General features: G+C 36.3%; 1 protein-coding gene and 1 pseudogene across 4 annotated transcripts in view; one reads left to right on the forward strand and one right to left on the reverse strand.

Moving 5' to 3' along the window:
* Positions 1–14,178, forward strand: part of Sgcz (sarcoglycan zeta) — a 1,080,539-nt gene that overhangs the window by 737,581 nt on the left and 328,780 nt on the right. The gene's annotated exons all lie outside the window — the stretch shown is intronic.
* On the reverse strand, positions 2,731–3,993 carry Eif2s1-ps3 (eukaryotic translation initiation factor 2 subunit alpha, pseudogene 3; annotated as a pseudogene).

The following is a 14,178-nucleotide window of genomic DNA, read 5'->3' on the forward strand; positions in this document are numbered from 1 at the left end:
AAATCTCTTGCATTCCCTCTTAGTTCCTACAGTCTTCCTTTTTAGTTTTTCTTATTAAAAGATCTTAATGTGGTTATTTTTTAATTTTATTTTGTATCTGATAATTGTTACCTAAAAACTATCTGTGAAGGGCTTTTCTGGCTTCCACTTGCATTGTGATCTCTTTCCCTGGCAAGATTTAATCTCTATTGAGGAAGCATAGCCAAAGCAGTCTTCTAGAAACTCAATGTTAGTTCCCATACTTTTGACCTAAATTATTCCTTTTTAACAATAAACTTATCTTTCCCGGGAGATGTTTTATGGAGGCAGAAAACTCTATTAAACTCTGTTAAAAAGAGACGTGTTTAATAATCAATTTCATGTATAAAGGAAAAGTATGGTGGATAGGTAGTGAAATGTACAGTAAAGCCCATGTATCTGGCTTTGAGCAAAATGTATAGGCGAAACCTTTGTTTATTTGAGTGAATCATTAGAGGCTGAGAAATTGTCTAGAGACTGAAGATATGTTGTCTCCTGAAAGTCTGCACTTGGTGAGATGGGAGAACTTGTCACTGCACCAACCTTGGTCCTAAGATACTCCTTGCCAACCTGAAGTTCTTGTGATTATGGCTAGCTATGGTTAAAGGGAACTGTGATTTATATGAATGGTCTGCTCTCACAGGCAGCAAAGACAATGTAACATTGGTAGTTGGAGCCTTTCCCAGCCCCAACTAACCTTGTGCGATGTTTGAATAAAGTAAATTGAAGTGAGCTAGTTGGGTGTCAGTCTTTTCCAGAAAGGCCGAACCCCTTTGCGCCTTTGAGAATTGAAGGCTTAGCATCTTCTCCCTCTACCGTGGTACCTACAAACCGCGTCAATCAATTTCTGGCACCCAACATTGTAGACCAGAAGGAGGAGGAGTCCAGAATCACTGGGACTAGAGTTAGAAGAAGTTGGACTTACAAGGAGTTAAGTGAGTCTCCAATTTTGGCAGAGGTCATGGGAAATTCACCAGCTGGTTTGGGTAATTTCTCATCTCAGCAGCAGAAGTATGTGCACTTAATTTGATGTTTATTGAAAGGAAGCTGGGTGAAAGGAAGAGAAAGATATCGACCTCTTTGCTTTAATTAAAAAGCATTGTCTGTGCTTTAAATCAACTCAAAACGTTCAATTAAAACTGTCGGCATGAAAACTAGTCGTGAGTACTTTAAGGTGAGACCACCAGAGAGAAGAGGAAATACCTACGAGGATTTGGTCTTTATGTGCTTTAATTTCAAGTGCCTTAGAACTATTTACAGAGTTAACTGTCAGAAATATATAGATCTAGTATAAATTGGGATAATCTGTGACTAAGTGAAGAGATTATCTAAGAAGAAACTGAGAGACGAATGATTTGAACAGAGAGGAAGTTTCTCTCCTTCCTTCAAATGAGCTAGATCTAGGAAAGAGTGATCTTGAATTTACTACAAACCTTCAAATACTAAGTAAACAGTTAGAAAGGCTCTTGAGACAAAAAAGTAACTTCATGAAACAAGAGGAAATATATGAAAAAGTTACTCCCCCCCAAAAAAGAGAAAGGGTATGATTTTTATAAAAGTTAACTTCCCAAAAGATGAAGAAGAGTATAAAATAAAGTTACTTCCCAAAAGTAGAAGGGTAAGAAAAAATTTTTTAAAAAAAGGTTACTTTCTGAAAGAAGAGAAAGTCTATAAAAGACAGCATTTTTAAACAAGTTTTGGATTAGAATTAAGCCAAGCAGAGCCTTTCTCATTGAAAGGAAAAGTGTTTAATCATACATTTTATGCATGCATTAGATAGGAAGAGGGCAGACACTGTACTCATGAATATCCATGAGTAAAAGATGTCCAAGGCAATGTTTACTGTTTGGAAAAGAGATACGAAGATAGACTCAGGGCACTGGAGCAAATATCATCAACCAATAATACCTTGTGGAACAGTTCACCAACAAGGCCATCACGAGACTGTACACACAGTATCGAAGATTTAATGCACGCTACTTCAGATAGTGCTGCTATTGACCTGGCAGTGGGTAAATATCTCGCACTGTCTCTACAAATTCCTTGTCAAATAGTCACTGGTGTAAATGGTTCTATTTCTACAGGACGAATAGCAATAATTTTGTGAAGAGGTAGTTTCACAGCTCAAGGGTTTATTGTACAACCAGGGTTAGTCGGTGAAGATTATTAATATGAACTTGAAATCATAGCACATGTTAATAAACAAACAAATATACACTTATTGTGATAGGATTGCTCAATTAATTATTATTGTTCACAAATCATAGAGATAAAGCAATAAATAGGACAGGAGAAATTAGAAGGACTGGGAGGAAAGTATTTTGGCAAACTGTTATTAATGGTGACAGCCCAAAGTTAAGGTTTATGGTAAGTTACTGAAATTGAGGGTTTACTGGACAGTGAGGATGGTGTATCTATGTTTTCTGAAAAATCTTGGAATCAAAATAGGCTTCTACAAGAATTCTCCACTCAGTTTATAGGTACCGGGAGCTACTAAACTATCATAAAAGAGTTCACATTGGGAATCCAACTTCAAAGGTTAGTGAGAACTATATTAATGGTGTATTTCCACCATTATGGTTTCACACTGTCAAATAATTAGTGCTAAAACCCATCTGCCCCTCACATTTCTTTTTTTTAAATATCCCAGAAATTTATTTGATGTTTACTTGAATAGATTTTATACAGGAAGATTGGGATTGTCTATGTTTGGAGCCCCTGGTAAATCTCTAAACCATAAGGGTGCCAATCCGGAGACATCAGAAATGAAAACCGCAAGCCCAGTTTTAGGACTGCTGTTTAACATCTGTCTCTGGTCAAATCAAGCCACTCCCTTAAGGATGCTTGAGGTGTTAGAGCCACTATTTGAAAACAGCTGACATGAAGGAGGGCATTTAGATTCTGGCTTGTCGAATACTTAAATACTTGGAAATAAAAATTTTCAACTTTGAAGTTCTCAATACTGGAAAACTTTCAAGTCTAGGGATTACAGTCAGAAAGGGCTGCTTCGTACTCCTTAAATTGGACTGTTTTCCAAAAGGCTAATCTTCAACTTTGGCGTCTATATCTTCTGCATCATCATCTCCGTCCACTTCTGCATTTTCTCTCTCAAGCCGTTCCAGCTGCCTTGCAAGTTCAGTCTCATCTGTATCTGTGACCACTTTGAGCTCCATCTGAACATTGAACACTCCCTTCTTCTCAATCTTCTCTTCGATGACTGCCATAGCCTGATTGAGAACAGAGAGTCCGTCTGTCCTCTCTAGGCTCATTGTTGTCATCACATACCTGGGTGGAGCTATTAGATTAATCTGGTTTCTGTAGAATAATTCAAACCTGCTCTTAGGGCTTCTTTTACAGCATCAATGCATTCATAGCAAGCTTCTTCAATATCTGCTCGAATCTTGACAGCTTGTGGGGTCAAACGCCTGTTGATATTGTTAACGAGGACTTCTCTTTCATCTTCATTCAAATCTAAACCATCCAAGATAGATGGGTCTGAGACTGCATGCTTAAAGGCATCATAGGCACCATACCCAGGTCTCTTGCACTTGTCATCAATGACCCAGGCAGTCCTCTGGAATAGGCTTTCCAGCTGCTCATCCTTGGTATACTCTAATACCTCAGCAACATGGCGAAGAATGCTATCAACAGTTTTGAATTTTATGAATTTGTCTTCACATTTGATTGCTTCCTCTGGAGAAACTCTTCTTTTCGACAAATCTATGTATCCTTTTTCTTTATCCACTCTAATGACAATTACACAATTCATTTCTGCCAATTTGGATCAGTTTGGTTATAGAACGGATACGTCGTCTAGATAATTCACTAAGAAGAATCATGCCTTCAATGTTGTTATATTCCAACAAGCTGACATAGGCCCCCATTTCAGCAATGGATCTTACAATCACCATCACTACATCTTCCACCTCAGGAAATTTGGGTTGATAAAATCTACAGCTTAGACCTGGCATTCTGGAGTGTGTGTGAGTCCTGAACTAGGGTCCCATGCCAGGCTCCTTAATGGCAACGATGAGACTTGGAACAGCAACACCAGACCTGCTTGCTCCTCACATTTCTATCCCTGCCACTGCCCATTGCTTTGCTAATGTTCCCTGCTGCTACCTCTTCTGAATTATTTTCTCTCATTTTACTGAATGCCATACAGTTGGAAGCATATATTTTAGGGTCTTTACTAATAAATTCCATTCATTAATAATATATATTTGAGGGAACTGCATAGATTTTCACAGATGGATAGCTCCTTCCATTTTTCTAACCACATTTTTCCTCTCTCAACACAATTTGTTGCCTTGAAAATGGCTTTCTTTCATACAATCTGTTGTGATTATTAATCCTGCTGCAATCCTACCTCCTTCTCACCTCCCCTACCACCTGAATCCACCCTCTTTAGTCTCTGGCTACAAAGCATACATATAAAGCATAAAAATAAAATTAAAATATAATAAGATAAAAGAAAAATGGAATCAAACAAACTAACAAACAAACAGAAGGAAAAGAGCCAGAGAGGGCACAGAAAAAGTTATAAGAGCAGAGATCTATCCATTCATACATACAGGAATCCTGTAAAAACACAAAAAAGAGAGCCATAATATATACACAAAACTTTCAGGGTAAAGAAAACAAATTAATTAATTCATCAAACAAAGCAATGTAAAGTACAAAAAAAAGACAGAAAAATAAAATAAAAACTCTGATGGGACATTACTCGACAAGTAACCTCCAAAGAGGTTGTTGAATTTGTTCTATGTTGGGCATTTATTACTGGGCATGGACTTACTTAGAAGAAAGTGGTTTATTTCCCCAGTGAGAAAACTAATTTTTCATTTTCAAGTGGCTTTGAATTGTGGATAGCTTCCAGATTAAGGACGGCTGCTTTAGTCTTGAGTGTCTCCTCTGGTCCAGACCTGTTTAGGTCCTGTGTTTGCTTTCTCAGTCAATGTCAATCTTGCTGTCTATTGGTCCTGCTAAATTTAAAAGACTTTGTTTCTTTACTGTCCTCCACTCCTTAGCTCCTCACATTTTCTGACTCCTCTTGCACATCCGGTACAGACCTGTGTAGGTCCCGTGTTAGCTGCCTCAGTCATGTGAGTTCACAAGTGTGTAGGTCCTACTCTGTTTAAAAAGCTTTACCTCTTAGTGTCCTTCATCCCCCAGCCTCTTCCCATTTTCTGACTCCTCTCCCACAGGGTTTATCATGCCCTAAGGATAGGGAGTTGATAGAAACATCTCACTTAAGGCTGAATGCTCTGAGTCCTCTCATTCTCTGCATAATATCTGGCTCTGAGTCGCTCTAGGTTTTCCCATGTGTCCAGGAGGAAGCTTCTCAGGTCATGCATTAGAAAGGCACTGAAGGCATTTAGCAGAATGTCATTAGGAGTCATTTTGTTTACATGTTATTTTGAAGAGCTGTGTGTGTGTGTGTGTGTGTGTGTGTGTGTGTGTGTGTGTGGTCTCCAAGGTCACTGGCTTTAATCTCTGGCTCTTTGTCACCCAAGAATTGTCAAGTACTGTTTCCATACCATAGAGTAGCTCTCGCACCAAATCATTCATTGTTTGTTTGCTTCCACAAGATCCGTGCCACCATTTCACCAAAACCCATCTTGCTGGCAGGATGCCACTGTAGGGTTTGTACTTGGGTAGATGTTTATTCCCTCTACCCACTGGTACTCAAAACACTGGTGTTAAGGTCCTTAGTTTTAAGCACAAAATAATGTTTCATTATTTGGTGTGTCACAGTTTATCCATGACTGTGAAGGATATCTTAGTTGCTTCCATTTTTACGCAATCATTAGTGAAGATAATATCATCCTAGTGTAGGCTTTTTATCGAAATATAATTTTTCACCATTAAGCAAACACAAGCAAACAGGATGATCAGTTTATAAGACAGGGTATACTAAGTTTAGTCAGAAAGTGTGAACGGTCTTCCAAGTGATCTTGTATCATTCTGTCTTCCTATAAAAAGTGACAGAGTTCACTGATGTATGGCACATTGAGACGACATTCAGTGTCCTGTGACTTTCATCCAGGTACAACCTGCTAGTTGTGAACGTGTTATTAAATCTATTTCCCCTACTCATCATATGCTGCTTTCTTGAGCAATCATAATCTTGAGTGAAGTTCTAGAATATATAACAACAGTTTTTAAAGTTTTTAAATTTACACAAAAATTTCAGACGACATATTCTAAATCAATGATAATAAAAAAACTCAGTAAAGCAAATTCTAAGTACTTTTAAACATAAGATTTTTAAACAGGAGATTACTTGTAATATTATGTGTTAATATCAGGAAATTCAAGGCCATTCAAAATAAACATAATGTTTTAAAAATTCATATGACATTTTCATTGTAATAGATTAAGCCAAACAGAAGCATTTGTTAGTCTGATGTACATACAGCTTCAGATAACTTTGGTATGTGATCAACTATAGAAGAAAATCATGGGGTTGGGGATTTAGCTCAGTGGTAGAGCGCTTGCCTAGCAAGCACAAGGCCCTGGGTTCGGTCCCCAGCTCCGAAAAAAAGAAAAAAAAAAGGAAAAAAAGAAGAAAATCATATTTTGAGGGAGTATCTAATAAAAGAAAGTTAATTGTGTCATCTCTACTACCCAAACTCAATTGAGAATACTAATAGAATAATAAAAATCACTAGTATTAAAACAACTCATAGTGACATGAAGCATAGAAATGTTGATAGTTAATTTCCATAGAGAATATTACCATTAATGAGCTCATAAAATCATATATTTAAGGCCAAGGTATTTCAATATTTCAAAATTTGGATTTCTCCTGCAATCAGCTTTGAGTTTTCCTTCATTAATAAAAACATATGTAACTAACCAGTCGTATCTATAATTACATATAAAGGTATTTTATATAGTTGCTATTAACAAGTTTGTACATTATCCTCCAAGGTAATCATGGAACTTAAAACCAAAAGAAACTGAAGAAAATATGAAGTAGATTGACAGAATATGCAGAAATCTGAAATGGGAGTGGGAACATTTACCAGGAGCACATGCTCCAAAGAGAATTCTCAAAAGATACAAAGTGTATGTTATGAGTATCCCGTAGAGTTGCAGCTGCATTTGCAAGTTTCAGGAAGCATAATGAAATATAATTTTGTATTGACAAGGTAAATGTGTAATTCTGGCAGTGCATAGAAAATCATAGAAAGTGACTTCAAGAGAGTGGCTGATCCTCTACCGACTTCTTTTTCTTTTTATTTCTTTTATTAATCATTCCATTAGTTTTCATCTCAAATGATATCCCACTTGCCAGTTGATTTCTTTATCATAGCCAGCCATTAGCAGCTTGCAGGATGCCCACCACAGTGATGACGGTTGCTCTTCCTTACTGTAAATTCTTCATTCTTCGTTTTCATTTTAGATACAAATACTATTTTTTCTGTAAACGTCCTAACAACAACAACAACAACAAAAACACAGCAAATTTTATTTCAAAGTAATCTGAAAATCCTCACAGCCAATCAAATTGATGCGGAAAATTAGCCATGGAAATAAATGTGCATTCTGAGAACTGAACTTTTTGTTATGTAGAATATGGTGTAATTCCATAAATGGGACTTCTCATTATTTCTATAAACTGAAATTATTTCCAATTGATTCACTCTCTAGCTATCAACATCCTGAAATCATGGTTTGGGGTCTTGGTTTTAGTGTTCTCCTAATAATTTCTAGCATGACGTTGCCATAATGACAGACATAAACATCAACATAATAAATTAAAATATTTACATTATTGTGAGCTACCAATGAAAATTTAACCTTAATGCATTTTGAATCAGATTATTTTTCTCTACCTTTATAGCATTTCATTTGATTAGAATAAGTAATTTGTGGAAATTTTACCTGGTAAATGACTATAAAAGAGTTCCAAATAAAAGCAACATTATTAATTTTATAATATTTTTAGTGTTTTATTTGCCTAAATTATTTCTAAATTGTTAAATTATCTCCTGAAGTCAGTGTCATGATTGCTTGTTGAATTCTGTGACCCATACATGTTAGAAATTGAGTATCATAGATGGAATGAGTTAAAAAAATTAAACAATATATTTTTAAAATAATTGATTCTTTGCCACTTAATTTTCATTTTATAACATGATATTTAGAGCTCTTTCTTAATAGCCTTTATAATAATAATAATAATTATTATTATTATTATTATTATTATTAATCATTCCATTCATTTATATCTCAAATGATATGCTAATTCCTAGTTACCCCTCCACACACCCCGATCTCACATCTGCCCTCTTCTCACTCTCCTTTGCCTCTATGAGGGTGCTTCTCCCGCCTTATCCCTCTCTACTCCTCCAGAATCCCCCTATACTGCGGCATCAAGCCTTCACAGGACCAAGGGTCTCTTCTTCCATTGATGTCAGACAAGGTCGTCCTCTGCTGTATATGGATCTAGAGCCGTGGATCCCGCCATGTAATCTCCTTGGTTGGTGGTCTAGCCCCTGGGAGCACTGGGTGGTCTGAGCAACTGACTTTGTTCTTCCTATGGGGTTGCAATCCCTCTCTGCTCCTCCAGTCTTTCCTCTGCCCCACAGGGATCCCTGAACTGAGTCTAATGTTTGACGCCAACCATCCATATCTGCATTGGTCAGGTGCTGAGAGAACCTCTCAAGGATTAGCCAGCCACACCGGGTTTCTGACAGCAAGCTCTTCTTGGCCACAGCAACTCTGTCCGGCGTTGGTGTCTGCAGATGGGATGGATACAATGAAGCATTCCATTTTTTAACTCCACGCCAGCGAACAACGTACTGAATAGGCCAACAATATAATACCATATTGGAAATGAAAGGAAATTTGTGGGCTTGAGTATTTGAGTCGGCTGGCATTCAGTTTCTTCAACTATTAACAAGAAAAGCCGAGGAACAGCTTTAGTTACAGTGGATTGACCTTTACAGATTTATCTCACATGTTTTAAAATGATGCACTTGCGAGATTAAAGCTGTCTGTGACTTTAAATTTTTTTCAATACCTTTTTAGTAGCTAAAATCATTTGGATATAATAAAGGGTTTTGTCAAGGACAAGTAATTGATTTTCAGTGTGAACTCAAATCTAACACTAAATTTAATGTATTTTACCTTCTGAATATAGCTTGAAAGTCCTTTAGAGCAGAATGAAAGAAAAAGTGAGTATTCTATTTTATTTCTAATGGATAAATATATTTTATTTTTTCATAAAAAGGTATTTTATATGATTTACTTCCCATTCTTGAAAATAATTCTGAATTCTCTATAAAGGATGGCTATAACTAGGCACTGAGGAAGAATTATGAAATGCATTAGTGTAAAATGTACCTCTAATATTGATCAGTGAAGTTTAATATCTAATCTCTTATTCCTTTTTATATATATTTGTGTCTATTCATTGAGAAGTGCCTAGTTAAATCTTGCATTTATCATCTATATTAAAAGTGTACAGTTTTGAAAGTCACTTAATAATTTAGATATTTACATTTTTAGGAAGTAGACATATGATAATACAAACTAACGAGGATTTATCTTTAAATTCAAGAATCTAACAAAATACCTTTAGTATTTCAGTATTAAATAGAAAATTGGTTTGTATATTTAGAGAATTCTAAATATTAAAGGAATGATACCATGTCACATTTCATACTTACTAGAAGTAATGGTTCTTCTCTAGTGGAAACATCTTTGAAGATTATTAATTCTATATAAAAATTTTACACATTATATGTCTGTATAAGGCAATTAATAGTCAAAGAGAAAGAGGCTTCCAGCTGAATGATGGGACCGGATAAGGGGGAGCTATGGAGGGAGCTACAGAGAAGCTACATGCAATAAGCTAGAGGAGGAAAGTAGTAGAACATTATTTCAGTTTAAAATATAAATAAATAAGAACCACCACTTACATATGTGCCCACAGGACTACATGTGCTTACACATGCCCATGAGCCCTCCTACTCTAGCAAATCCCTCACTGAGATACTGATGAGGTAATAGAACAAACGTGTGGAGTGCGTGATGAACACTATCCACCACACATGGTTAAAAAGAAAGGCTCACTTGATATTTGTGCATTTTTACTATTTCTTTGTCATTTTTACTGACTCATCATTGATTTCAACAAAGTATTTTAAGAGGAATTTACACCAATTCATCTTGGAATTTTGTTTTGCTTGTTTAAAAAAAAATTGGAAAGGGCCAGAAATTCATTATGAATTCAAATACATCCTATCTCATAGAAAGTTCTAATTTAAAATGAAACAATTATGAGCCAATATTCCTTCTGTAGAACTTTACTGTAAAAAGAACAATGAATAATAGTAAACAAATTATTATTTAATATAAATTATCAATTAACCATTGAATAAAAGGTGCGCTACAAGAATTATACACTATAATACATTGTAACTAAGTAAGATTTATTTTGACATGCATGAATGTTTAAAAACACAAAAATCAATCCAGTCAAACATCACATTAATTGAAAATCATCTCAATTGATATTATGTCACTTTTCTTTATATATAATATTATTTCATATCCATACATCTATAAATCCCCCCAAAACACTGATATTATCAAATAATAAAGATGACCTGCAAAGTAGCAGATAAAATTAAACACACCATCAGTTCTAGCTATATTTGAACTGACCAATCTGAATAGGAAATTAGAAGTTAAATGTCATGTATCATAGCCCTGAAATAAATAAAATAATCTAAAACTAACCCATGGAAAAAACATGCTAAATGAAAAAATAAAAAAAAATACCTGAGAGAAGTTAAAGGAAACATTAATAGAAAAATACTCAATGTTCATGAATTGGAGGAGAGGATAAAGCGAAAATACCATTATCGGGCAAAGTAATAAAATTCCAATGCAATTTACATAGAAATCTAAATGGTGATTTTCTTTTTTGAAATGCTACGTTGCTCTAAATTTCACATATGATGTAATATACCTCTCAATACACAAGTCTTGAAAGAGAAACTTTGAGGAGTCATCGCACATGCTTGTTTGTAAACGCAGTATAAAGCCACAATAATCAGAATACTGTGATGAAGGCAGAATTATACACATGCAATTCAAAACCAAGACATAGAGTCTAGAGATGAGGTTCCCTGCACATGAGTAAATGTTTCTTGGCAAACGTATCAAAAAAGATATTTGGAATAATAATAGAAAAAACATCATATGTCTACCTCACAAATACTGATGTTGAGGAATATCCTAACAGACTACCAAATACTAACTGAAAAGCAATGAGCTAATGGAAGACCTGAAATAATACATATGTTTGTAGTAAACACAAGGCAAACATCTTAAGTTGTTGGACATAGCACTAAATACAGAGGCAATCAGAAAAAAATGACTAATTGCATCTTAGGGTTTTTTTAAATAATTAACGTTTATCAAAAGAGGCTGATAGTAGAATAAAGGGGCAATTCACGAAATATAGTTAAAAATGTATAAAAACACATTATAACATTAAAGAATCTCCTGCATCAATGCTCAGCACCTCTAATCATTAGGGAAATACCTATCCAAACTACTGTCATAACTACTGTACAGCATAGGAAAGCATATACGTGCTAACGAGAGTGCAGAGAAGTTAAAAGCTCTTTACATTGTCTGGGAGAAGGTTAAATGGATGCCCTGTAAGACTATAAAAGTTAAACTGGACCCAAATCCCGTGGGAGGGAGAGCTAAACCTTCAGAGAGGCAGACAAGCCTGGGAAACCAGAAGAGACTGCTCCCTGCACACACATCTCAGACCCCAGAGGAAAAAGCCAAAGACCATCTGGAACCCTGGTGCCCTGAAGCTCCCGGAAGGGGCAGCACAGGTCTTCCTGGTTGCTGCTGCTGCAGAGAGCCCCTGGGCAGCACCCCACGAGCGAACTTGAGCCTCAGGACCACAGGTAAGACCAAATTTTCTGCTGCAAAAAAGCTGCCTGGTGAACTCAAGACACAGGCCCACAGGAACAGCTGAAGACCTGTAGAAAGGAAAAACTACACGCCCGAAAGCAGAACACTCTGTCCCCATAACTGACTGAAAGAGAGGAAAACAGGTCTACAGCACTCCTGACACACAGGCTTATAGGACAGTCTAGCCACTGTCAGAAATAGCAGAACAAAGTAACACTAGAGATAATCTGATGGCGAGAGGCAAGCACAGGAACCCAAGCAACAGAAACCAAGACTACATGCCATCATTGGAGCCCAATTCTCCCACCAAAACAAACATGGAATATCCAAACACACCAGAAAAGCAAGATCTAGTTTCAAAATCATATTTGATCATGATGCTGGAGGACTTCAAGAAAGACATGAACACTCTTAGGGAAACACAGGAAAACATTAATAAACAAGTAGAAGCCTACAGAGAGGAATCGCAAAAATCCCTGAAAGAATTCCAGGAAAACACAATCAAACAGTTGAAGGAATTAAAAATGGAAATAGAAGCAATCAAGAAAGAACACATGGAAACAACCCTGGATATAGAAAACCAAAAGAAGAGACAAGGAGCTGTAGATACAAGCTTCACCAACAGAATACAAGAGATGGAAGAGAGAATCTCAGGAGCAGAAGATTCCATAGAAATCATTGACTCAACTGTCAAAGATAATGTAAAGCGGAAAAAGCTACTGGTCCAAAACATACAGGAAATCCAGGACTCAATGAGAAGATCAAACCTAAGGATAATAGGTATAGAAGAGAGTGAAGACTCCCAGCTCAAACGACCAGTAAATATCTTCAACAAAATCATAGAAGAAAACTTCCCTAACCTAAAAAAAGAGATACCCATAGACATACAAGAAGCCTACAGAACTCCAAATAGATTGGACCAGAAAAGAAACACCTCCCGTCACATAATTGTCAAAACACCAAACGCACAAAATAAAGAAAGAATATTAAAAACAGTAAGGGAAAAAGGTCAAGTAACATATAAAGGGAGACCTATCAGAATCACACCAGACTTCTCGCCAGAAACTAAGAAGGCCAGAAGATCCTGGACTGATGTCATACAGACCCTAAGAGAACACAAATGCCAGCCCAGGTTACTGTATCCAGCAAAACTCTCAATTAACATTGATGGAGAAACCAAGATATTCCATGACAAAACCAAATTTACACAATATCTTTCTACAAATCCAGCACTACAAAGGATAATAAATGGTAAAGCCCAACATAAGGAGGCAAGCTATACCCTAGAAGAAGCAAGAAACTAATTGTCTTGGCAACAAAACAAAGAGAATGAAAGCACACAAACATAACCTCACATCCAAATGTGAATATAAAGGGAAACAATAATCACTATTCCTTAATATCTCTCAATATCAATGGCCTCAACTCCCCAATAAAATGACATAGATTAATAAACTGGATACGCAACGAGGACCCTGCATTCTGCTGCCTACAGGAAACAAACCTCAGAGACAAAGACAGACACTACCTCAGAGTGAAAGGCTGGAAAACAACTTTTCAAGCAAATGGTCAGAAGAAGCAAGCTGGAGTAGCCATTCTAATATCAAATAAAATCAATTTCCAACTAAAAGTCATCAAAAAAGATAAGGAAGGACACTTCATATTCATCAAAGGAACAATCCACCAAGATGAACTCTCAATCCTAAATATCTATGCCCCAAATACAAGGGCACCTACATACGTAAAAGAAACCTTACTAAAGCTCAAAACACACAATGCACCTCACACAATAATAGTGGGAGATTTCAACACCCCACACTCATCAATGGACAGATCATGGAAACAGAAATTAAACAGTGATGTCGACAGACTAAGAGAAGTCATGAGCCAAATGGACTTAACGGATATTTATAGAACATTCTATCCTAAAGCAAAAGGATATACCTTCTTCTCAGCTCCTCATGGTACTTTCTCCAAAATTGACCATATAATTGGTCAAAAAACGGGCCTCAACAGGTACAGAAAGATAGAAATAATCCCATGCGTGCTATCGGACCACCACGGCCTAAAACTGGTCTTCAATAACAATAAGGGAAGAATGCCCACATATACGTGGAAATTGAACAATGCTCTACTCAATGATAACGTGGTCAAGGAAGAAATAAAGAAAGAAATTAAAAACTTTTTAGAATTTAATGAAAATGA

The sequence above is a fragment of the Rattus norvegicus genome, chromosome 16 (genome assembly GCF_036323735.1).
Source record: "Rattus norvegicus strain BN/NHsdMcwi chromosome 16, GRCr8, whole genome shotgun sequence".
Classification (NCBI taxonomy): domain Eukaryota; kingdom Metazoa; phylum Chordata; class Mammalia; order Rodentia; family Muridae; genus Rattus; species Rattus norvegicus.